General features: G+C 38.7%; 1 long non-coding RNA gene across 1 annotated transcript in view; it reads left to right on the top strand.

Moving 5' to 3' along the window:
- The window catches only part of LOC124958228 (uncharacterized), a 35367-nt gene extending 12542 nt beyond the window's left edge, over positions 1-22825 (top strand). Inside the window, exons 2-3 of the long non-coding RNA XR_007103849.1 lie at positions 21809-21928; positions 22546-22825. This is a non-coding gene — a long non-coding RNA (uncharacterized LOC124958228). The remainder of the gene's footprint in view (positions 1-21808; positions 21929-22545) is intronic.
- The last annotated feature ends 384 nt before the right edge of the window (positions 22826-23209 follow it).

Genomic DNA, 23209 nt, shown 5'->3' with positions numbered 1-23209 from the left:
AGTAGTGCAGAGGGCAATAGGGAAGGGAGAACCCCAACAGAGGGGAGAAGGGACTCACCTGGAGTGAGTTTTGCAACATTGGGGGGGGTGTTTAGATAGAATCAGCAATGTGTAACAGAGAACTAAATAAACAAAAATATTATTATACACATCTCAACTTGAATTATATTCAAAAATAAAATTTGGCTGAAAAGTCAACCATAGAATTATAAGTAGGATATAACAACTTTTATGTAAGTTTTAAAATACAAAAATATTATGTATCATTTATTTAACTGTAAATGAAAGCAAAGCTATTAAAAATGAACTGAAGGATATAAACTTTCATCATACTTGTCTATAAGTAAGAAATAAGGAAGAAAGGACTGGGAATCATGGACAAAGAATTCCTACTTGTCAATCTTATGCATTTCAGTCATTAAGAAAGGCAGCAGAATGCAGTGATTATTAGTTCAAATTCTGCACCCATACTCCCCAGATTCATATTCCTGCCCCACTTAATAGTTGTGTGACATTGAGCATACTAAACCACTCTGCTGCCACTTACCTCTTTCATACAACAGTGTCACTCATTTTGCTTAACTCATAGAATGGTTGTGCAGATTAAGTCAATATAGGTAAGACATTTAGGATAATGCTTGATATGTAGGAAATTTATATATTTAATATAATTATCATTAGGGAAAATAGATTTGGTGTAATTTAATGATATTAAATTCTAATATTAAATAGAGAAAGATTTGTAATTCTGGACTCTTTAAAATTTTTTTGTAGTTATAGATAGACAGCATGCCTTTATTTTATTTGCTTATTTTTGTATGAGGTGCTAAGGATCAAACCCAGTGCCTCACACATACTAGGCAAGCACTTTGCCACTGAGCCACAATTCCAGTCTCTAATTCTGGATTTTTAAAATTTGTTTACTCAAAGAATTTTTTTTTTTAAGATTTGAAATCAACAATGAGATACCACTATATGCCTATTTCAATAGTGAAAATCTAGAACACTGACAACATCAAATACTGGTGAGGATGTGGAGCAACAGGAACTCTCATCCATTACTGGAAGGAATATAAAATGTCATTCACTTTGGAAGACAATTTGACAGTTCCTCACAAAACTAAATATACTCTTTGCACACAATCCATCAATTGCAATCCTTAGTGTATGCTCCAAGGATTTTAAATTTTTTCCCACAAAAAACCCGTACACAGATGTTCAGAGCAGTCTTATTCATAATTGTCTCTAAAGGCAACCAGGGTGCCCTTTGTTATAGAAAAGTGAATAAACTGCAGTGCATCCAGACAATGGAATATTATTCAGTGCTAAAAAGAAATGAGCCATTAAGCCATGAAAATACATGGAGGAAATTTAAATGCATATTGCTAAGTGAAAGAAACCAAACTGAAAATGCTATATACTGTGAGTTTCCAACTATGTGCCCTTCTGGAAAGAGCGAAACTGTGGAGATAAGGAAAAGTTCTGTGGTTGCCAGGGTTAGGGAGGAGGGAGAAAGGATAGGCAGAGAGAGGATTTTTAAAGCAAAGAAAATACTTCATAATGTGCTACAATGAAGATATATATCATTATACATTTGCCCAAACCCATAGAATGTACACACCAAAAGTAAACCCTAATGTAAACTTTGGGCTGTAGGTGATAATGGTGTGTCAACACAAGCTCATCAATTGTAACAAACCTTGATGGGGGATGTTGATAACAGAGACTATCAATGTGGACAGACAGGAACAGGGAGCATATGGGAAACCTCCATCTTCATATCTGTGAATTCAAAATCACTCTAAATAACAGTTTATTTTTTTAAAAATATGAGAATTTGACTAAAAAGAGAAAATGTGCATATTTACCACAAAAAGACAAAAAATAATTATCTAAAAGTTTAAATAAGTACTTCTACTTCCAGACAGGATGTCATAACTGGGTCTATACTTACCTCTCACCCTTAAACAACTAGAAAATAGAATTAAGTATATCAGAATTTATCAGAGTGAACACTGGAGAGAGAGTGCCTGCAGAAAGAGAGAGAGAGAGTAGGGGGTTGGGGTAGCCAGAGTCTATTAGACCTAGGGACAGACAGGGAATCCATGGTCTAACAGAGGGAGACAGACATGAAAACAAATCAACACTACAGCATGTGATTTGCATGTGGGAAACTCTGGGTTCAATCTTCAGAACTGTGAATAAAAAATGTAAACCAGTGGAGTGGTCTTTGGGGTCAGCTAAATATGGGTGTGAATGCAAGGACTCTCTTGTTCCCTCTCACCTCACTGACTTTTTAATTCTTTGCTGGTTCCTCTTCATCTTCCCCACTCTTAAGCAGAAGAGAAACCAGGCTATAACCTTCTCTTTTCCATCCACATTTGCTCTCTATGAGGTCTCATGGCTTCAGATAGTCTCTACAGTGTGACTTTCATCTTTAAGCCTTAAAAAATTTATTTCTCAAACTCTGACCAATCCCCCAAACTCCCGACTCATCTATCCTAATGCCTACCTGTCATCTCCTTTTGGATGTTCCTATAGTTTGGCTGTGGTTTGTGCCCTTCAAAACTCACATTGAAATTTGTCCCCATTGTAATGGTGTTAAAAGTTGAAGACTTTAAGAGGTCACACAGAGAAATTAACATCTTTCTCACGGAAGTTAGATAACTCTTGTACAGTAGTGAGTTTGTTATCACAAGAGTAGATCGTTACAAAGCATTTCCACTTTTACATCATGAAATGAAGTAGCACAAGCCCCTCATCAGACATTAGCACCATGCTCTTTATCTTATCAGCTTCCAGAACCATGAGTCAAAATAAATTTCTGTTCATTATAAATTGTATAATTTAAATCTGAGAAAGAGAGAAGGGAGAAAGAAAAAAAACCTATCTGAAGAAATAAAAGCCTAGATATTTTCATGGTGGATGAAAAATGATAAATCCACAGATCCAAGAAGCTTTAAAACTTCCAAGTATAAACACACAAAGAACCTCCACCAAGGAACAGCATCATCAAAATCAAACATGAGAGTCAGAGATAAACAAAAACATCTTAAAAGCAACTGGGGGTTGGGAGAGAGCATTACAAATAAAGAAAAAAATTTAGAAAAATGCATAGATTTCTCATTAAAACTATGCAAGCCAGAAGGTGTGTGTCTTTCAAATAATAAAAAGAGAAAAAAAGAAAAACCTGTTGATTTACATTTCTATACCCAGCAAAAGTATCAACAAAGAAGGCAAATAAAGACTCTTTTAGAAAAGCATTGGATTTGGTAACAATTTCTTGGATATGACACCAAAAGCAACAAAAGTAAAATTAGATAAATTACATCAAAGTTTTAAAATTTGTTCATCAAAGGATACAAAAGAAATCTATATAATTAAAAAATCACAAATCATATTTCTGATTAAAATTTTTGTTATGGTTTGGATGTGAGATGTCCCCCAAATGCTCATGTGTGAGACAATGCAAGAAGGTTTAGAAGAGAAATGATTGGGTTATGTGAGCCTTAACCCAATCAGTGAATTAATCCCCTAGTGGGAATTAACTGAGTGGTACCGAAGGTGGGTAGGATGTCACTGGAGGAGGTAGACATCAGAGGCATGACTTTGGGGTATATATTTTGTATCTGGTGAGTGGAGTCTCTGTCTCTCTCTGCTGCCTGATCATGGCTGATGTGAGCCATTTCCCTCTGCCATATTCTTCCACCATGATGTTCTGCCTCACTTTAGTCCCAAGGAATGGAGCAACTGTCAATGGACTGAGACCTCTGAAATTGTGAGCCCTCAAATAAACTTTTCCTCCTCTACAGTTGTTCTGATCAGGTCTTTTAATCACAGCAGCGAAAAAACTGACTAAAACAAAGTTAGTACACAAAATATATAAAGAATTCCTACAACTCACCACAAAAAAAAAAAGGCCAATTTTAAAGTGGGCAAAGGAATTGAATAGATTTTTATCCAAAGATGAAATTTAAATGGAAAATAAGCACATGAAATGATGCTCTATATCAGTCATCATTACAGAAATGCAAATCAAAACCACAATGAGATACCACTTCATAACCATTAGAATAGCTACTATAAAAAATGAACAATAACAAGTATTGGTGAAGACATAGAAAACTGGAACTCATGTGCACTTTTGGTGGGAATTTAAAATGGTACAGCCACTATGGAAAACAGTATGGGAGTTCCTCAAAAAAATTAAACAGAACTATCATATCATCCAGCAATGCTACTTCTTGGTATATACCCCCAAAAATTGAAAGCAGGGTCTTGAAGACATATTTGTACACCTGTATTCATAGCAACATTATTCAGAGAAACCAAATTATGGAAATAGCCTGAGGTTCCTTTGATGGATGAATGCATAAACTAAATGGTATGTACATACAATGGAATATTACTCAGCATCAAAAAAGAAGGGAATTCTGTTATTTGCCAAACATGAATGAAATTTGAGGGCATTTGTTAAGTGAAATAAAGCAGTCACAAAACAAACACTGTATTTTTCCACTTACATAAGATATCTACAGAAGTTAAATTGATAGAAACATAGTAGAATGGTGGTGGCTAGGGGCTGAGCAAATGCAGAAATGGGACTTCTTGTTTAATGAATAGAGAGTTCTAGTTTTGCAAAAGGAAAAGAATTCTAGAGGTTAGTTGCTAAGACTGCAAATGTACTTAACACTACTGAATGGTATACTTAAAAATGGCTAAATGGTAAATTTTGTGTTATGTGTATTTTACCACAATAATAAATAAGAAAAAAGAAAAATGATTCCAAAAAGATGATCTGAAATCAAAGACTTGGAAGAAAAAGATTGATAAATATGCAATTAAATATAAATATTATCTCTATAAAACAATGTTAAAAGTTTATGAGCTTTTTAAAGTACTAAAATTTTGATAAAACAGCACTCCAGCAAAAGATTTTCATGGCAAAAAAAAATGTTCAAATGAGAAAAAAGATCGGGGACAATAACTAAAGAGAGATGTGCAGTTGAATGAGGGTGTTGGGGTTTTGGTTTAGGGCTGCTGCTTTGGGTTGGGAGTTTTGCTCTTGGGTTTTCTGTATTTGCTTGTTTTTCTTTATAGGAATAGAGGTTTGAATATGTTTATATGTTAAGAAAAAATAACCTCTTGAAAGGAAGATGTTGGAAATGTAAGAAAGAGAATGCAGATATAAAATTTCTGTATATACCATTCAGGAAGAATTTATACAAATAATATAGGCTCTTGATAAGAAATATTTAAGATGGACAGGGCCCTCCTATCTCCCAAACCATGCTCATTGTCAGAACACGGCTGTGTCTGGGGGAGAAAGCTGAAGCTGTACCTAGGTGACCCTGAGCAATTCCTCTGCCTGCAGCTTCTCTGCACCCCAAAGAGTTAATCCTCCTGGAGAACCACTACCTCTGATTTTGTACCATTTTATCTGAGTGAGTCTAATGGATTCGAGCTGAGAACCACTGTGACCAACTGATTTCTGCAAGTCCACCCTCTGACCCTTAGAAGTGACCATGCTTCCACTATGTGTATAACTTCTGTCATCTGGCACCATCAACTGACTTGCATCAGTACAATTCATTTTATTTGATCCATTTGAACCTCACCATAGACCTGAGGTGTTTCCTAACTTGTGTAATGCACCACCGCTATTTACTATTTTGAAATTGATAGTGTTGTAAGAGCTCAGATTTTCATTCCCCAAACACAGAATTGGCTATTCTCCAAGGAATATTTTGAGGACTATAGTAGCAGAGACCAGCATATGACTAGAAAAGCAGATTTTATTGTTTCACATGATTACATGAGGTAAACTAGTGACAGCAGAATAGAGATTTTTTTTCCCATAAAGTAGAATTCATGTTATTTTCAGTTGGCCTCTACTTCCAAGAATTTTTTAAAATCTTGCTTTAAATGTGCTATACCATGTCATATGTTCTAATGCCAAATCATTTGTCTAAATTACTTTCTTGCCCTCAGATTTAAATTTCCCATTTTCCTTTCTTCTTTTGATTTTTGGCTCCCACACTGAAACTGTCTCCAAAATATGTGCAGGTTTATTAGCTTCCCCTCATCAACACCATGCAAGCACTAACTATCTAAAAGGAAGCTGCAATCCCAATCACCCTCCAGAGAATTACCAAAAACAAACAAAAAAAATGCAAATGTTTAAGATACCTGGATTCTCAAAGGAATCTCAAGCAGTACGTAGCAATAGCAAAAAAAAAAAAAAAAAGTGAGATATAGATAAATACTGGATCCACAGTTTTTATTTTAAAATCTCCACTAACTGAGCACAGTGGCACAGGCCTGGAATTCCAACAACCTAGGAGGCTGAAGCAGGAGGATCATAAATCTGAAGCCATCCTGAGCAACTTAGCATGACCCTATCTCAAAATAAAATAAAAAAGGCTGGGGGTGTATCTCAGCAGTAGAATATTTGCCCAGCATATGCAAAACCTGGGTTCAATCCCTGGAGGTGCAAAAATAAATCTTATGTAACTCTTCATTCTCATGATCACCATAATCATTAATTTTTATCATAGCTTTAGTTTGTTGTATGGTTTTGTTTTTCATTTGTTTGTTTTTGGTATAGTGATTGAACCCAGGGGCACTTTACCACTGAGTCACATCCCCAGCCCACTTTAATATTTTATTTAGAGATAGAGTCTTGCTGAGTTGCTTAGAGCCTTGCTAAGTTGCTGAGACTGGCTTTGAACTTGCCATCCTCCTGCCTCAGCCTCCCGAGATAGCTTTAGTTTTGAACTATGATTTCCTTTGGATAAATAGGTATTCATTTTATGCGTTGTATGCCAATTCAACTATTTAAACTCCCATTTTTAAAAATATGAGAATGCAACTAAAATAAAATCAAGAATTATAACTGGCTTTTAATAATTTTCCCAAAAGTTCAGGTAGAACAATTCTATTAGAACCTTAACAGCTATGCATCACTGACTGGGATACTCAAGGGCAAAATCAAACAAAAGACACTTGAGATGGAACACACTTTAGTTCCAGCATTATATGCATATGACATTCTCATCACCCTCAGCATCAATTCCAGTAACAATCAAAATAAGTTTGAGTCAATTTGTCTTTGTAGCAAGAAACCTGCTTCCTCACATAGACCAACAATCGCCGTGATTGTAGTCCGCATTCTGCTATCACTGGCCAGCCACCAGAGGAATGTAGTCACTTTCTTCGGGTTAGGACTTATTGGAGTCACAAAGTGTGAGCTGTTTTGTCAAATCCAAGTAAATTGATCAGGTATTAAATTGCCTGCTTGGATTGGGGGAGACCAAATCCACTCTGCATTTAATTTTTTAAGAAAATATCCATAAATTTCTGGGAATTTAATTATTTAGGATAAAATATCTTCTGAAGAAACAATGATTATGGAGTGTCTCCTTTTGTATGATCAAGTAGCTATAGGTAAAGAGATGTCCTTGGCTATCTGTTTTGTGCATTTAATATGGCAGACACTAGCATATGTCACTTCCACAGGGAAACACCAGCCCCTCAGAGAGGAGGGGACCTGCTGGCCTGAACTGACTTCAGTCTAGCTGTGGGCAGAATTGGTCTGCCTCCCTTGTGAGATCCAGCTGTTTGAGCACTCCCTCATTTAATCCCACAGATTAATTAATTAATTAATCAATCCCAGATCTCTCTCTTTGCCTCTCTCTGCTCATCTGGGCCCGACTATGGCATGGCATGAGTCTGCTATGGGCCTGACAGAAACTGCCCAAGAGAGCCATTGTCCTTAGCAAGTTGCAGAAACTGTGGGCTTAAGTCAAAGTTCTAAAGTGATCCACATGAAGGAGAAGAGGCTGTGACCTTCCCTAAACCGCTGATCTTGGAGAGGAACTTTCCAATCCTAATTGTTCAAGCTGGGTCCATCACCTGCTGTTTTTCTTAGTTACATTTCAGAATAGTCATTTTTTTTTAAGTTATGGCCAAAGTTAGTTATTTAACGCTTTAGTTGAACTATCTTGAGACTATTTCAACTTGGCATTTTTCATATTTGACTTAATATTCACCTTCATGAAGCATATACTTATTTCTGACACTCTATCCCCTGAAAGCCATTTTTAAGAACTCATTTGACTTGCATGAACCAGTAAAAGCCAAGATCACAGTCTAAAAAGTTTTCTGTAACAACAAAGATTAGCTCACATATGTGAAAGTAATAACATCATACTAGATCTTCACTTTTCCTTTTGAAGTCAGCTTTCCTATCTTAAGCTGTTTCTACATCTCTCATGCAATGGTCTTGACTAAAATGTTCTCAGGTCTCCATTTTCATCTTCGTTCTTCTGATACTTCTTCCGAAATCCATACCTGGTGATATAAATTTGGTGCCAATCACATTTGCCCCAATTGCAGTTTTGTTTTGTGGACTCCAGATTAGCAGGAAGAAATCACAAACACAGTAAGGTTAGATTAAATTCTTAATATATTTAACCAGAATCTTATCAGAAGAGGCCACAAAGAGCCAGAGCAAGTGCAGCAAATCTCGGCATGGTTCTCCTTGTCCTCCAGAGCCCGTAATGAGTAGTGACATTAAACACAAAAGACTCGTCAAATCTGATCTTGTTTCTTGCATGCTTTAAGCAACTACGCTATATTGTAAAGTTTGTTCCTATTATTAAGCTCTTGTCTCTCAGTTCCACACCTGCCTTTCTATACTCCACACTAGGACTGGGACCCTGCAAAACATAACTCTGCTTTACCAGCCTGTCCTATTAGGCTTTGCCAATAGGGGGAGTCAGAGAGACTCTGGATGGTTCCAGGAAGGAGGCAATGCTCCTCCCTCTCCACTTCCATTTTCATTTGATGTCACCACTGTAATGGTGATGTTCCTCCCCCAGGCACTGGTAGCTAGTAACAATGGAAGTTGTTTCCATTTTCCACCTTCTTGTCACACTCCCAGAATCGGTCTCACTGCATTCCTCAAAGGTACCAGCACCATCCAGGTAGATCACCTTCCTCAGAAGTCTGACCCGCCAGATTCACATGGTTCAGGCACCTCCTATGTGCTCCTGGGGATTAGTGCCAGAAAGAGAAAGCCCCCTTCTCCAGGTCTGCATCCCAATAACATGGGGTCTTCCTCAGAGATTTTGGGTTCTGATAGTCCCAACCTCCTTCCTTTGTTTCTCCCAGTCCAAAGATGATCTCTCCTTCATGTAATTACTGCCTCTGTTACCTCAGGATTATCCTATTGCTTTTTCAGTCCCCCAACACCTGTTTAATCAATTCCCTACATCCAGTTCTCCTGGTAGAAGTAGTTTAGTTTCTGTTTTACCACCTCAACTCTGACATAAAAGTACATCCTTTCCTTGATTCTAAAACCACTGTTAAGCCTTGTGCCATTCACCATTCCATAGACTTCAGCTGGGAATCAATGGAGGAGGAAGAGAGAAATCCTTTCCACCCATCCAAGGACAGGGATGCTATACCTTGATCAGCTAGTAGGGAAATAATTGACCACGTATCTAAGAAAATACCACCAGAAATAAAAATACTAGCTGCCAAAGGACTCATGATATATTGAGAATCCTTCACAACCATGAAAAATATCCAGGTTTCCACAATTCCTCATGGAGACACCTTCTTTGCCATCTTGCTCCCTCCACATATACATCTATTTTCCCCACCAGCCCCGACGTGCCCATCTCAGAAAGGAGGCTGCAGTTACAACCACCCAGCGGGTATGTGCCTTCTGACTGAAATGAAATGAAATGCAGCATTTCTTTAAAAGCCAATTATTTCCAACCTGTTCCATTAGAGTCAAACATGCTAGACGAGCATGTAACATATTGACTTTTGTGCCCTGTGGCATCTGGGGCCATAAATGTCCTGCTTATCATAATACTCATCTCCATAGCTCTAGCAAATCAGGACCCTCCCCAGGAAAGCACTCATGGCCCATTCATAACTCAGGATGGCAAGGAGACAAGCTGCCTAGCGCAAGAGGAGCTGGTCTCTCCTGCCCTCACGCTTCTGCACACATGGTCGAACCTGCTGCACACACCCACCTGACCATGAGTCAGGATGCCTCTCCACCTGCATCCAAACAGATGGCAACCATTTCATCCAGCTAGTGCCATTTTCTGCAAGAGGGAAATCAGGTTGCCCCCAGCAGAAAGACAGTCGTAGGAGCCCTGAGAGAGCCCAGTATAAAAACTTGAGCTTTGCACTCAGACTGACCTGAGTTTGAACAGTAGGTCTACAATTTACTCACTTTCTAGGAAATATTGGACAAGTGACTTAACCTCTGTGAGTCTCAGTTTCCCTCCCTGAAAACATGGAACAGGTTGTAATGATGACTACATAATTCAACGTATATAGAGGTGCTTATACAATAGCCACCACATTGTAAGCACTTGAGAAAGAGTAGACATGATTATTATGTTCTGTTTTTTATAAACATTAACAACCTACTAGATGTCATATTGCTGTGAGACAGTGCATTCAATGCAGCACCTCACCATCTGTAGGTATAATAGAAGCAAAAAGGCAGGAAAGTAAATTTCCATGAATCTTTAAAATGATCACTGTATGGCTGAGACATGAGGCGTTCCCCAAAAGCTCATGTGTAAGACAATGCAAGAAAGTTTAGAGGTGAAATGATTGGGTTATGAGAACCTTATATTAATCAGTGCATTAATCCACTGATATGGATTAATTGTAGGGCAAGAACTGTAGGCACATAGTGTATGACTGGAGGAGGTAGGTAACTGGGGGTATGCCTTTGAGGTTTGTATTTTGTCTCTGGTGAGTAAATCTCTCTCTGCTTCCCAGTTACCATTTTCTGAGCTGCTTTTTTCCTCCATGCCCTTTTGCCATGATGTCCTGTCTCACCTTGGGCCCAGAGCAATGCAGTTGGTCATCTATAAACTGAGATCTCTGAAAATAAGAGCTAAGATAAACTTTTTCTCCTCTATATTGTTCTTTTTGGGTATTTTGGTCACAACAATGAAAAAACTGACTAAAACAATCACTTAACTATATCTCCCCTGGAAGATGCAAACCCACATACCTTCCTCTTTGTCTCCTAAACTCCCCACCATTCTTCCCAACCCTTCCCTCAATCCCTGCAGAACTCCAAAAAGCAGGTGGGAGTGATCTTCCTGAATTCCTCTATAGTGCTCTGTTCCTAACAAGCTTCCCCTATTTCCTGCTATCTGTTGGATGACTCCTAATGGGACTGCACCTGATGATCAGCCAAGTGCACAGGCACTGTTCTTCCCAGATCCAGCAGGGGAAACTGTGGGCATCCAGCAGAGGTGTGTACAATGCTCTCAGATCACACCCTGAACTTTTACACAGGTGTGGCATTTGGGATTCACCAGGGAAGCTACATAATTACTTAGAAAGAGTGCCATCTGATTGTTCCTTTCTCTGCAAGTGCAATCTCTCCTAATAACATCATCCAACTGAATGCCTCCTAATTCTGTCGGAATGCATTTTAATTATCACTGCTTCTTATGTTGGTGAGCTGTTGCTGGAGTTTTTGATTTGTGATGGAAAATAGGGAAGCCATAAAGTATTTTGGTGACAGCTCCCTGATTAGGCAGCATTGCAGCAAAACAAGTTGTCACAATAAAACTGATTAATCAAGTTGTCAGAGTAAAACAAATTAATGCCACAAAAACCTTTGCTGGAAATTACCTTCGTATCTGGAAGTATCTGACGAATGGATTACTTCTATTAGCGGAAACTTTCATCTCATGAGCAACTCTTCCAAGTTGCACTGGGAATTTGAGTTGGGCCAGTTGCCCTATAGTAGGGGAATAACTGAGAAGACCAAGGGATATCTGGAGAGAGCAGACACTGACTTGACTTTTAGAGATGCTTTGTTCCTAACTGCTTGGGAGACTATTAGTACCTGCAGCATAATCTAGTCACCATAAAATTTTAATGCAAAATAAATACAAAGGCCATTATTCAGCTCCTACTAGAGTCTAGATTTAGTTTTTAATTTATTAAAATGTTTAGTCACAGTCCTCTGGCCGGAAGGGCACTCTGCAGTTCTTATACATTTCTCTGTCTCAACAGCATCTGTACTGGAGATGACAAGGACAGGTTCTGCCTGCCACAGTTTGTCCTAACATAGATGGCAGTGTTTGGTGAAGCAGAGCCTCATGCCTCACAACCACAGCTGACTGGACAGAAGTGAGCATGGCCACTTATCTCAGAATTAATTATGAGCCAAGCTAATTTCATCTTAAGATTTTAACAGGAAATTCTGATAAAATGGGCCAATTAACTATGGGGGCTGAAGGAAGAAGAGTACCTTAAGGTAATTCAGTGCCCCTAAGCTTTGGTAAGACCCAGTTATAATTAAGTGAAAGCTCTGAGGTAGATAGATGTAGAGCAGGACAGGAAGAAGATGGTGAATAGCAAAAAGTACCAGACAATAGCCCGTAGGGAGCTGGGAATCAAAGTAATCACTGGGGGAGCTTCCAATTCAGAAGGATTCCTGGGCTCAATTTTAATGTGTATTTTTATAGCAAAATCTTTACTTGAGAAAACGGGGGTGGGTCTCTCTCTAGAAAATACCTTTGACAGGCTCAAGGGAGCAATATCAGGGGAATAGAGAAGAGGTAAAAAGGAATCCATATTAAAGTTAATGATAAACTATTCGGCAGAACATATACCACCCTGTATGCCTTACCAGACCATATTTCCTGCATACCATCACTGAACATATGCCTTCTGATGCCAGTCGACAATGCTAGACTCCTCAAATTACCTCAGCTTTAGAAGAAAGTGTTAAAGCACACACAAGTGCCTCCTAGGCATCCTCAAGAGGAGTTGATCAGAATGGAGTGGATAGATATTCATTGCAAAACCAGGGGTCCAGTAATAGGGTCCAGATTTTGAAGGCATTGAACACACCACCAATTCCTCCAATATTAAGAAACCTCTCTTGGAAGGCTTTAGCCATGCTGCTTTTGGGAAATGATAGAAAGGAAGTAAAGGTGTTATGATCAAGTCTACCCAAAATAAAATCCTAGAATCATACTTTGTTCTTTCCACTTTCTAAGGAATAAAAGGTCACACCTACAGAGATGTGTGCATACACACACACACACACACATGCATGCACACACACACAAATTTGTGGCTTGAATTATTTTTAAATGAAACATTTTATATAAATATATGAGTTCAAAAAGCTGAATTATCAAATACCAAATGCTCTGATCATTCTAAGCAACAGAATGATAGAAACCACAAAAAAGCAAGTAGGTTTTCAATGCTCAAGAGAATGAATATGTCATCCAGCTCAGTACTGCTGTGCAATTCAACACAAAGACAACCGATTCCTGAAAGGAGATTTGGCAACTGGAAAGTGCAAGGTTAACTCAAACTTAATTTCAAAGTCAGAGCATATACTCCACCTCCTTCAGAGAGGCAACGGGAGCATAGAGTGGAGAGGACCAAAGAGAGCGAAGTTTAAAATAACTCCAGTCTGCACAATTCTTTACAGCTCATTCTACTGTCTCACCCACAGAAGCTCATTTTGTTCCTCCTCAGTACAATCCCAGGAATCATTGTTACTGTCATCACCATCTCCTCTTCTTGGTAGAGAAAACAGGTTCCAAGAGATCAAAAACTTTCCATCAGAGAAGGGCATCTCTTGTGCCAGCTGGATCCTTCCAAGCCATATGAGCAGGGAACTTCTCAAAGCTCAATTCCTTCCGTGCAGAAGTCTCTCTCACACACACCAGCTGGGAACCTAAGCAAAAGCTGCCACCAGCAGCAGGACCACAGATCGGCAGCTCCCACTGCCTTTAACCCGCCTGGGGTGATGGCCTCTACTGGCCTAGGAAGCCAGTGTCACTGAATCCCACCCTCCCCATTCTATCCCTTCCCTATTCAGCTCTGACCAAAATGCAGCCCCTGATCATCCAGCCTCATCCCCACACTGCCTGTGCTTCCCATCCTTATCCTTCTTTTCTTGGTGGCCCTCCTAAGCTGCCATTCCACTATGGAAAAATCTGCCACCACATTCCCCACCATTTGGTGGAACTCCCTCAACCTCCTAGCCCTAACACCTAGGTGTGTTCCTCCTGGGTTCAGAAGCTTAGGCCCACATTCTTCACTCTGCAGGTTTCTGAACATAACCTGTTGCTTCACGCTGCCTTTCCTCTACCTACCATGCTCTTCCTGCCACCCTGCACCACTCTTCCTCCCTAATCCTATCTTCCTAGCAAACACAAAACTCATCTGTCAAGAGTAATTCATGTCTCTTCTCTGGGCAGCCATTTCTGACCACTTCCTTCTGTAACAACTGTGTTTTGTCTTTCATAGACAAAACATGTCGGCACAGTCATTTGTTCATATGACCATCTCCCCTATTATACTCAGAGTTTCTGGAAGGTGAAGATCACGTCTTGTTCATGTCCATGTTCTCTGTCAGTTCCAACACATAGTCAGTGCTTTATCAGTATTTACTAGATAACATGATCTTCCACCACTATCATTATGCTCAATGACAACTGTCAAATAAGCAAATGGAATGCCAGAAGTCACTGTGGCTGTTCTTGACCTCTTAGGTCCCTATCACATATATTGTGTATCAAGGATGAATTAGAGAATTACCTAGTATTCAAGAAGAGAAAAAGATGAAAAACGTAGAGGCCCAGAGAAATAAAGGAACTTGTGCCACTTGGCAACTTAGGGGTTGAGCCCAGACTCAAACCCAACCACCTGCCACCTGGTCCATTGCTCCATCTTCTGTACCCACAGCCTCTCATGATTTTGGAGGCAGGAGGTCTCTACCCTGCACATCATTAAATCCATAGTCTTGGACCAGGTGTGCCCACCAAGATGTCACAGGAAGGGAATTCTGCCTGTTTATTCCAGACCCAGATTTGGACTCACTCAGACTCAGGCTCATACCCAGTAGATAGCAGCTACTCAACAAGTGCAGTGCTACAGGGAGTTAACCTCTCTGCGCTCAGATTCTTCCCCTACATATATTAGGGATGACATCCTTCTCTCAGTGTTGGTGTGAAAGTAAGTAACATGGTCTATGTCTAAGACCTTAGCTAGGGTTTTTCTGGCATTAGATGCTTAATAGATAAACATCTTAATTTGGTTTGGAGTCACAAAATAGTCATTTTGAAAGGTTATTTTCTACAAAGGAAGTTTAAAGTCGTCCTTAAAATCATTCTTCCAAGAGATAGATCTCCTTGACTTGTGGACTCTATTGTTCCGGATGGTCTTCCACACCCTTGCCTAAGTAAAAAAAAAAAAAAAAAAAAATGCTGCTTTTTGGTTCGACATACCTCTTTCACAATCTCTTTTATAAACTATCATCCAAAATAATCTTCTCAGTTCAGGCAGGAAAAATATATTTCATGTGGAATGGAAGAGAGGCTTTTGGTTACCTTCATAGCTTTTTAGTATTTTCATTTTCCATGCTAAATCACTGTCCTGCTATTTATAAACTGATCCATCCTGTTCTTTTTCTGCCACCCGGTTTACTTCCCTATTTTCTTTTATTTTGTACTAATTTAATCTTTTTAATCAAAGATTTATATGCACATAGTTTAAAGAGCAAATAGTTCTATAAGTCTGATTATTATAAACAGCATGTCCTCTACCATTACCACAATCTCCATTCCTTTTCCCTCCCTAGAGGTAAACATTTTCAACTCTTTTACATGATTTTCTCTTTCTATGTCAGTAAATAACATACCTGCATTGCTACCAAAAAAATACATTTTTTATTCTCTGTTGGTCTATCTAGAAGATGAAAATTTTACTCCTTTTTCTCTTTTTCCTAGTTCTACCATTTAATGCCCCCTTTCCCATCTCCCTGTCCCCATTTGCCTCATAGACTCAGAAGGTGAATTTGGCAAGATCAATATATAATGTCTACTTTCTTTACTGCTATGTAGATATTCTTCAGAGCAAGCCACTGTATACTATTCTTGCTTTCCAGTCTTGCACATTTTATTTCCCCTGTACTTAACAAAGGTCCAGTTGGGCCAGGCAAAATAGTGCTCGCCTGTGATCCCACTACTTGGGTGGCTGCAACAGGAGGAAAACAATTTCTACTTAGCAGGGCAACTTAGCAGGACCCAATCTCCATACATAATAATGAAAGGACTGGGAATATAGCTCAGTGATGCAGCACTGGTTCAGATCCTGAGTTCATTCCCCAGTACCAAAATATAATAGTAATAATAATAATAATAATAATGGTCTTGTTTCTATGTGCCTATCACCAATTCAACTCCAAATACTTGTCCACTTGTGTGAATCTCTCAACATGTTCATACACACCAGCTATTCTATCGACTTCATGTTACTGAGAAAATCTCCCTGGAGCCTTTGGGCTTGCTTGGTCTGGATTGGTTGTTCACCAGGCCTGCTACTGCTGTCCTTTTGAGAAGTTCTTTTTCCCATTGTGCTGGGTATTTCCTCCACCTCAGTCTTGTGTTGGAGTCCTTTTCTCAGATTCTATGTCTTTTTTTTTTTTTCTTAGTTTATTTCCTCTTTCTTGGCACAATGGGCCCTTTAGTAGCTTCATAGGAAAAGGGACACAGAGGAAACAAATTCACAAATTTCTTGAGGCTTGAATGTCTTAAGATGTCTCTATCCTGCCTTAATATTTAAGTGACTGTTTGAATATAGAACTCTTGGTTGGAAATTACTTTCCCTTTAGATTTTCAAAGTATTGTTCCATTGTCTTTTAGCTTCCAGGATGGCTGTCTTAAATGTTCTAAAATTTTACCATGATATGCCTTCCATAGCTCTGTTTTCCTCCACTGTGCCGATTCCAGAAACTCATGTCATTAACTTCAATGAGCTTTTACTGCATGATATTTTTAACAATTTCCCCCCCTGACTTATCTGTTCTTCCTTCTGGAGTTCCCATTATTTGAATGTTGGATCTCCTACAGGCCCTTTGCTTTGATTTTCTTTACTTTTCCCCCTCCCATTTTTCATGTCTGTCTTTTTGCTCTGCTCCAGAAAGATTTACCCAACTTTACCATCATTTATTTATTCCATACGTTTTTGAATACCTACTATGTGCCAAGCAACATTAAAGGCACTGGAAGTGCCACTATGGGGGAAAAAAAATCCCTGTCATCTTTGATCATATAGTCTTTGGATTCTACTACTCTTTTGTTTCTACTACCAAATTTTAAATTTCCAGGAAGTATTTGTGATCTCCAAATGTTCCTTCTTCATAACATCATATTCTGGGTTTTAGCTCTCTAAGCAGTTTGATGAACTTCTTTGAAGTTTTCTTCTTCCTGCACAATTTCCATTTCCTTCCAATTATCTTTGCTCATTGTTTCTTTTGGTTGACATCTTTCATTTTACTTTCCTCAAATATCTGGGTATCTGCCTGCTATGGTTGGAGTGTGTCCCCCAAGGTTCTTTGCAAGAAGCTTAAGAGTGTGGTGATATTGAGAGGTGATGGAACATTTCAGAGGTAGGGTCTAGTACAAGGCAATTAGGTCACAGGGACATTGTCTTCAGAAGGGATTAATGACACTCTTGCAAAGTACACTAGCTCTTGGAAGAGCAAATTGTTATAAAAAAAAAAAGTGCAAATGTAGCCCCTGAATCCCCCCAGGTTTCCTGTCTCACCATGTGATCTCTTCCACACATACTCCTACCATTTTAATGCCATCTGCCATGAGACTTTCACCAGAAACCAAACAAGATGGAGCCACCTAATCTTTCAGCCTCTAAAACCATGGGCTAAATAAACCTCTTTAAAAAAAAATCAAGTACCCAACCTCAGATGCTTTGTTACAAGAACAGAAAATGAACTAATACACTGCTCATATTTAAAAGTGGCATGCCAAAGCACTAATAAGAAGCATTGTTCTTATGGCTGCGACCTGTAAACCTTGATCTTTATAACAGGTGTTTAGTTGATTTGGTATATTCTATTCTTGCAAAATCCCTGATGTTGGTCTCCTTAGGTATTTCCTTTTGAACTTGCTGATTTTTTAGGGCTACAACATTCAATATGTAAACTTTTACTTAATCCATTAAGTAAAGGACAGCTGATGGGATAGAAGTGAGCATGGCCACTTATCTTACTATTAATCATAAGCTGAGTCAATTATATTCCATCTTAAGATTTTAGCAAGAAATCCTGATAAAACGGGCCAGTTAACTATGGCTCATAATTAATACCACTCAATAAGGTGGTATTACTGAATTGAAAAAGGAACGTCTTTTTCATGTTTCAAGACCCACTTTTTTCTTTTTTTTTAATTTTTTAATTTGTTCTAATTTGTTGTACATGACAGTAGAATGCATTTATACATTTTGATAGATCATACATAAATGTAAGTTCTCGTTTTTCTGATTATACATATTGTAGGATCATATCAGTCATGCAGTCATATATGTACATGAGGTAATAACGTCTGTTTCACTCTACTATCCTTTCTACACACATACCCCCCCTTCCTTCACTTGCCTCTGCCTAATATAAAGTACTCTGTTCTTCCCTATCCCCCAGCCTTTATTGTGAATTAGTGTCCACATATCAGAGAAAACATTCAGCCTTTGGTTTGGGGGTTTGGCTTATTTCACTTAGCATGATATTTTCTAACTCTATCCATTTACCTGCAAATGCCAGAATTTTATTCTTCTTTAAAGCTGAGTAATACACACACACACACACACACACACACACACACACACACATACATATCTCACATTTTCTTTATCCATTCATCTGTTGAAGGGCACCTAGGTTGGTTCCATATTTTAGCTATTGTGAGTTGAGGGGCTATAAACATTGATTTGGCTGCATCTCTGTAGTATGTTGATTTAAGTTCTTTGGATATAAACCAACCAGTGGAATTGCTGGGTTAAATGGTAGCTCCATTCCAGGTTTTCTGAAGAATCTCCATACTGCTTTCCATAATGGTTGCACCATTTTGCATTCTCACCAATAATGTATGAGTGCACTTTTTTCCCCACATCCTCACCAACATTAATGGTTGCTTGTATTCTTGATAATTGTCATTCTGATTGGAGTGAAATGAAATCTTAAAGTAGTTTTGATTTACATTTCTCAAATTGCTAGAGATGTTGAATAGTTTTTCATATATTTGTTGATCAATTGTATATCTTCTTCTGTGAAGTGTCTGTTCAGTTCCTTAGCCCATTTATTGATTTAGGTTATTTGGTTTTTTGATGTTAAGTTTTTGAGTTTTTTAATATATATCCTAGAAATTAATGCTTTTTCTGAGGTGTATGTGATAAGGATTTTCTCCCAGTCTGTAGGCTCTCACTTCACATTATTGATTGTTTCTTTTGCTGAGATTTTTAGTTTGAATCCATTCCTTTACAATTCAGTAACACCACCTCAAACTGCCTCATGTTGTTGATATTGAGAGTCTGTTTGCCTTACCATAGTGAAAGATGAACATTCTTCTGTCTGCACAATTATATGATGAAGAAGATGATGATGATGATAGTATTAATTGTCTTTTGCTGCAGAATAAATCACCCCCAAAATTTTACAATTTAAAACAGCAAACACTATCTCATAGTCTGTGGTGTCAGTAATCTGGACACAGCTTAATTGTATATCTCTGCCTCAAGGTTCTCACAAGGACACAATAAAAAGTCCATTGAGGTTGCAGTCTTATCTGAAGGTTCAAGTGGCAGAAGGTCCCAGCAACGTCCTGAATTTGATCTGTGCTCAGAAGGCAATTCTGAAACTACAGCAGCATTTTTCATCTTAAGAAACTGAGGGTTTTCAAATTCCCCTTCTTCATAGCATCCTATTTGATTTGGGGCTGCCCTATCTTCCTTCTCTTAGCTCACCAAGTCCTGGTTCCTCTTCCTTTATCCATACTTCCTTCAGTTTATCTCTGTCCTCTTATATTTTACTAAAAGCAACATAATGACACTAGACAGCACCTTCAACCCTTTGCTGAGAAATATCATAGCTAGATTACCTAGATCATTAGGCAAAACATTTCCTATTTTCCAAATTCCATGGACAAAAATCTGAAGTCTCTGCCACCATCTAACAAAGATTCCCTCTCTCCAGTTCCATGTTTCTCGCCTCCTTTTGAGCCCTCAGTATGATTGCGGTTCCAATTTTTATTAGTAGTCTATTCAGCTTAACTTAGGTTTTCTCTAAATCTTCCCAGTCTTCATTTTCTGACCATTTAAAAGTCACTCTATATTTAGATGTCTTAATAGCATCACCCACCAATCATACCAAAACATATTAGGTATCTATTGCTGTATAAACTTCTTAAACTTAGCAACTTAAAACATTAAACATGTACTGTGTCACCATTTCTTTGGATCCAGAATTGTAGCTTAGCTACATGTCTGTGCCTCAAGTTCTTTCACAAGACTATAAGCCAGGGGCCAACTGAAGCTATTAGTCTCAAGGAATAGCTTGACTGTAGGAGGAACTATTCCCAAGCTCTCCCACAAGATTGTTGATAGAATTCCACATTTGACAGGCTGTTGGGTTAAAAGCCTCTGGTCTTTGCTTGCTACTGAGTGGGTGCATCCTTTGGTTCCCTGCTACATGGGAACCAAACATGGCAGTTTTGCCAGAGTAAGTGAATGCAAGAGTAAAAGAGGGAGGCCTAAGATACAACCACGATCTTTTCTTTTAATAACCTAACCTCATAAGTGTTATGTCATCACTTTTACCATATTCATTGGTTAGTAATAAGACAAAGTCTAGTCTTCTCTCAAGGGGAGGGGCCTATAGAAGATCATGAGTATTCAGAGGCAGGGATGAGGGAAGAATTTGCTGTAGGTTGTCTACTTCGATAATGAGAGGTAATGTAATGTAACATTAAAAAAAAACATAAGCCAAAACATTGAAAAGCCAAAATAACAGAAACACAGAATGGAAATCAAAGTCCTGCTTTTCAGGTATCTCCTATCTAGCTCTCTACCTTAGCAGTATATGCATCATCACACTGGACTGCTTTGTTGGCTGGTAACGCAAACTTTCCTAGCTCTTTAAAATCTGATTATGATTCTTATGCAACCATTTTCATGATATTAAATTTGTGTAAGTCAAGTATTATATAACCAGAGGAACTACTATAATTTGGAGGAGAGAAATATACACTGGGAAATGTAATCACAACATCCATGAAATTTGTGACATTAGAAAGACCCTCAATTTCCTGGAACAACCATGACAGCTCCTGCTGTGGCCCCTCCTGCTTCCCTGCTTGTTTCTCTCAGCTTCATACTGATATATGGTTGTAGAATTCATTACTGATTAGCCTCTAAGCCGCTCATCCATTCATTCCTCATCCACAAAGCACGAGTGAGTCCCTGCTGGGTGTTCTTCTGCCCTAGGCCCCCGAGAGAACTATCATGGTCTCTGCATTCTGGAGCATGAGGTTTGACACGGGGAGGTGAACAAAGGAAAGTCCACTCACGAAACCTTTGAGCTGAGTCTCAAAGGATGATTGGGAGCTCACTGAATGGATGGGGCTAGGGAAGGTGGTGCATGTGGCAAGTACTGCACCAGACCCTGAATAAGACCCCAGACTACTCAAATCTCTGTTTTGTTTCTTATTTAAAATTTCTGCCCAAAGATATGGAAATGGAAGAGTAAACTCCTAGATGGTGTATGTTTTAAAAAATCTTGTGAGGATTTTGTTTACCTTAGAGTATATGCATAGGTAGAAAAGTTAAAAGAATATATGTCAGGGAGAAACCCACAAAACAGAGTTGCTGCCATTAGCCTAGGAGCTCTCCCTGATCCAACACTCTTCACACCTGTTCAATGTCTCTCTTCCAGGTTGCCGAATTATAAGCTCCCTGAGGACAAGGGCATTGTTGGTCCTATTCACCTTCGAGTTTCCAGAACATAGTGGAGTCCAGAGTCCATGGCATTGGGTGAATGTGGGGTTCGTAACAGGTACATGGCTGAATGAATCAATAAGCAAAGCATTCTCTGTCCCTGAAAGTGGTTATATGGACTCTTGATGGGAATGTTACAGAGAAGATTCTGGAGAGGCAACAGGGACCAGAGTTGTAAAGTGATCTATATGAACATTTAGCTCTATTCCAACTCTATAATTTTAAGATACAGAAAGGAATAAAGCAATACAGTCTTTCCTCTAGAATAGACACATTCTCCAAATTCTAGTAGATAATAATAAAGCCCAATAATTAGTATATTAGATGTATATCTACTCCCTGAACAAGAAGCTGGACAGAAAAAATTTAAAAGTTAAAGGTTACTATGGTTTGTTTTGCTGTTTTCACTAACTCTTTGCAAAGGTAAGGAAGACTCCTGATTGAGAGAGAGAATCACTAAGAACCCATATCCAGAGCTGAATTTTGACTCTTTCCTAAGTGACAAGGCTACTCACCCACTGCCTTATTGATGGGGTAGTTGTTCTTGACATTATTAGGTTCACAGTCAATCTTGAGAATACAATGAAAGTTATGAGTCTTCTCCCTAAAATGCACATAGACACATTTATCCAGAAATTTACTAACCGTTTCTGTGGCTCCCCTTTCTCCTTACAGCTCGTATGCAGATGTCAAGTTGAGAAACTCTGGCCTGGCATGAAGTAGTAACTATGATTCCCAAACAGCTAAGTGGAAGATGTGCTCCCGAGGGCTTGGGCCATCAGATGCATTGTTCCCTTTTCCTTCTCAGATTCTTTTGGTGGCATGACAAAAGCCAACCTGACATTTGCCAGCTGCACCCAGCCACTGAGAGAGAATGAATGCTCTGGAAAGATCTGAGTGGTCCCAATTGTACATCCCTTGAGCTCAGAGCTTATATCTGCTCTATACTGCAAGATTTCAAATAAAGAACAAAGTAAGAGAACAAGGTTTGTGGAGATTTTAATTGAAAAAAAAAAAGAAGTCAGTGAATGAAGAGAAAGTCATGGGATTGCAAAAAAAAAAAAAAGTTAGCAGATGCAGAGAGAGAGTGAGAGAGACAGAAGAGTTATGGAGAGGTAGGACTAGGACAGGTTGTGTCACCTCAGGCTTGGCCTCCCTGTGATTAGCAGCACAGCAGCTCTGAGACAACTAAGCTAGCCAACTATAAAACTGTTTAACTTGCTAGGATTTTAATCAATAAGAACCAGTGTAACATTTGTGCTTCATGTTCCTCTTATTTACACAGAAGACAAACTAAAGAAAAACTCTATTCCTCCAGTCAAAAACATTTCCTTCAGGG

This window comes from Sciurus carolinensis, chromosome 11 (genome assembly GCF_902686445.1).
Source record: "Sciurus carolinensis chromosome 11, mSciCar1.2, whole genome shotgun sequence".
NCBI classification, from domain to species: domain Eukaryota; kingdom Metazoa; phylum Chordata; class Mammalia; order Rodentia; family Sciuridae; genus Sciurus; species Sciurus carolinensis.
This window is presented reverse-complemented; position numbering and strand designations above follow the sequence as displayed.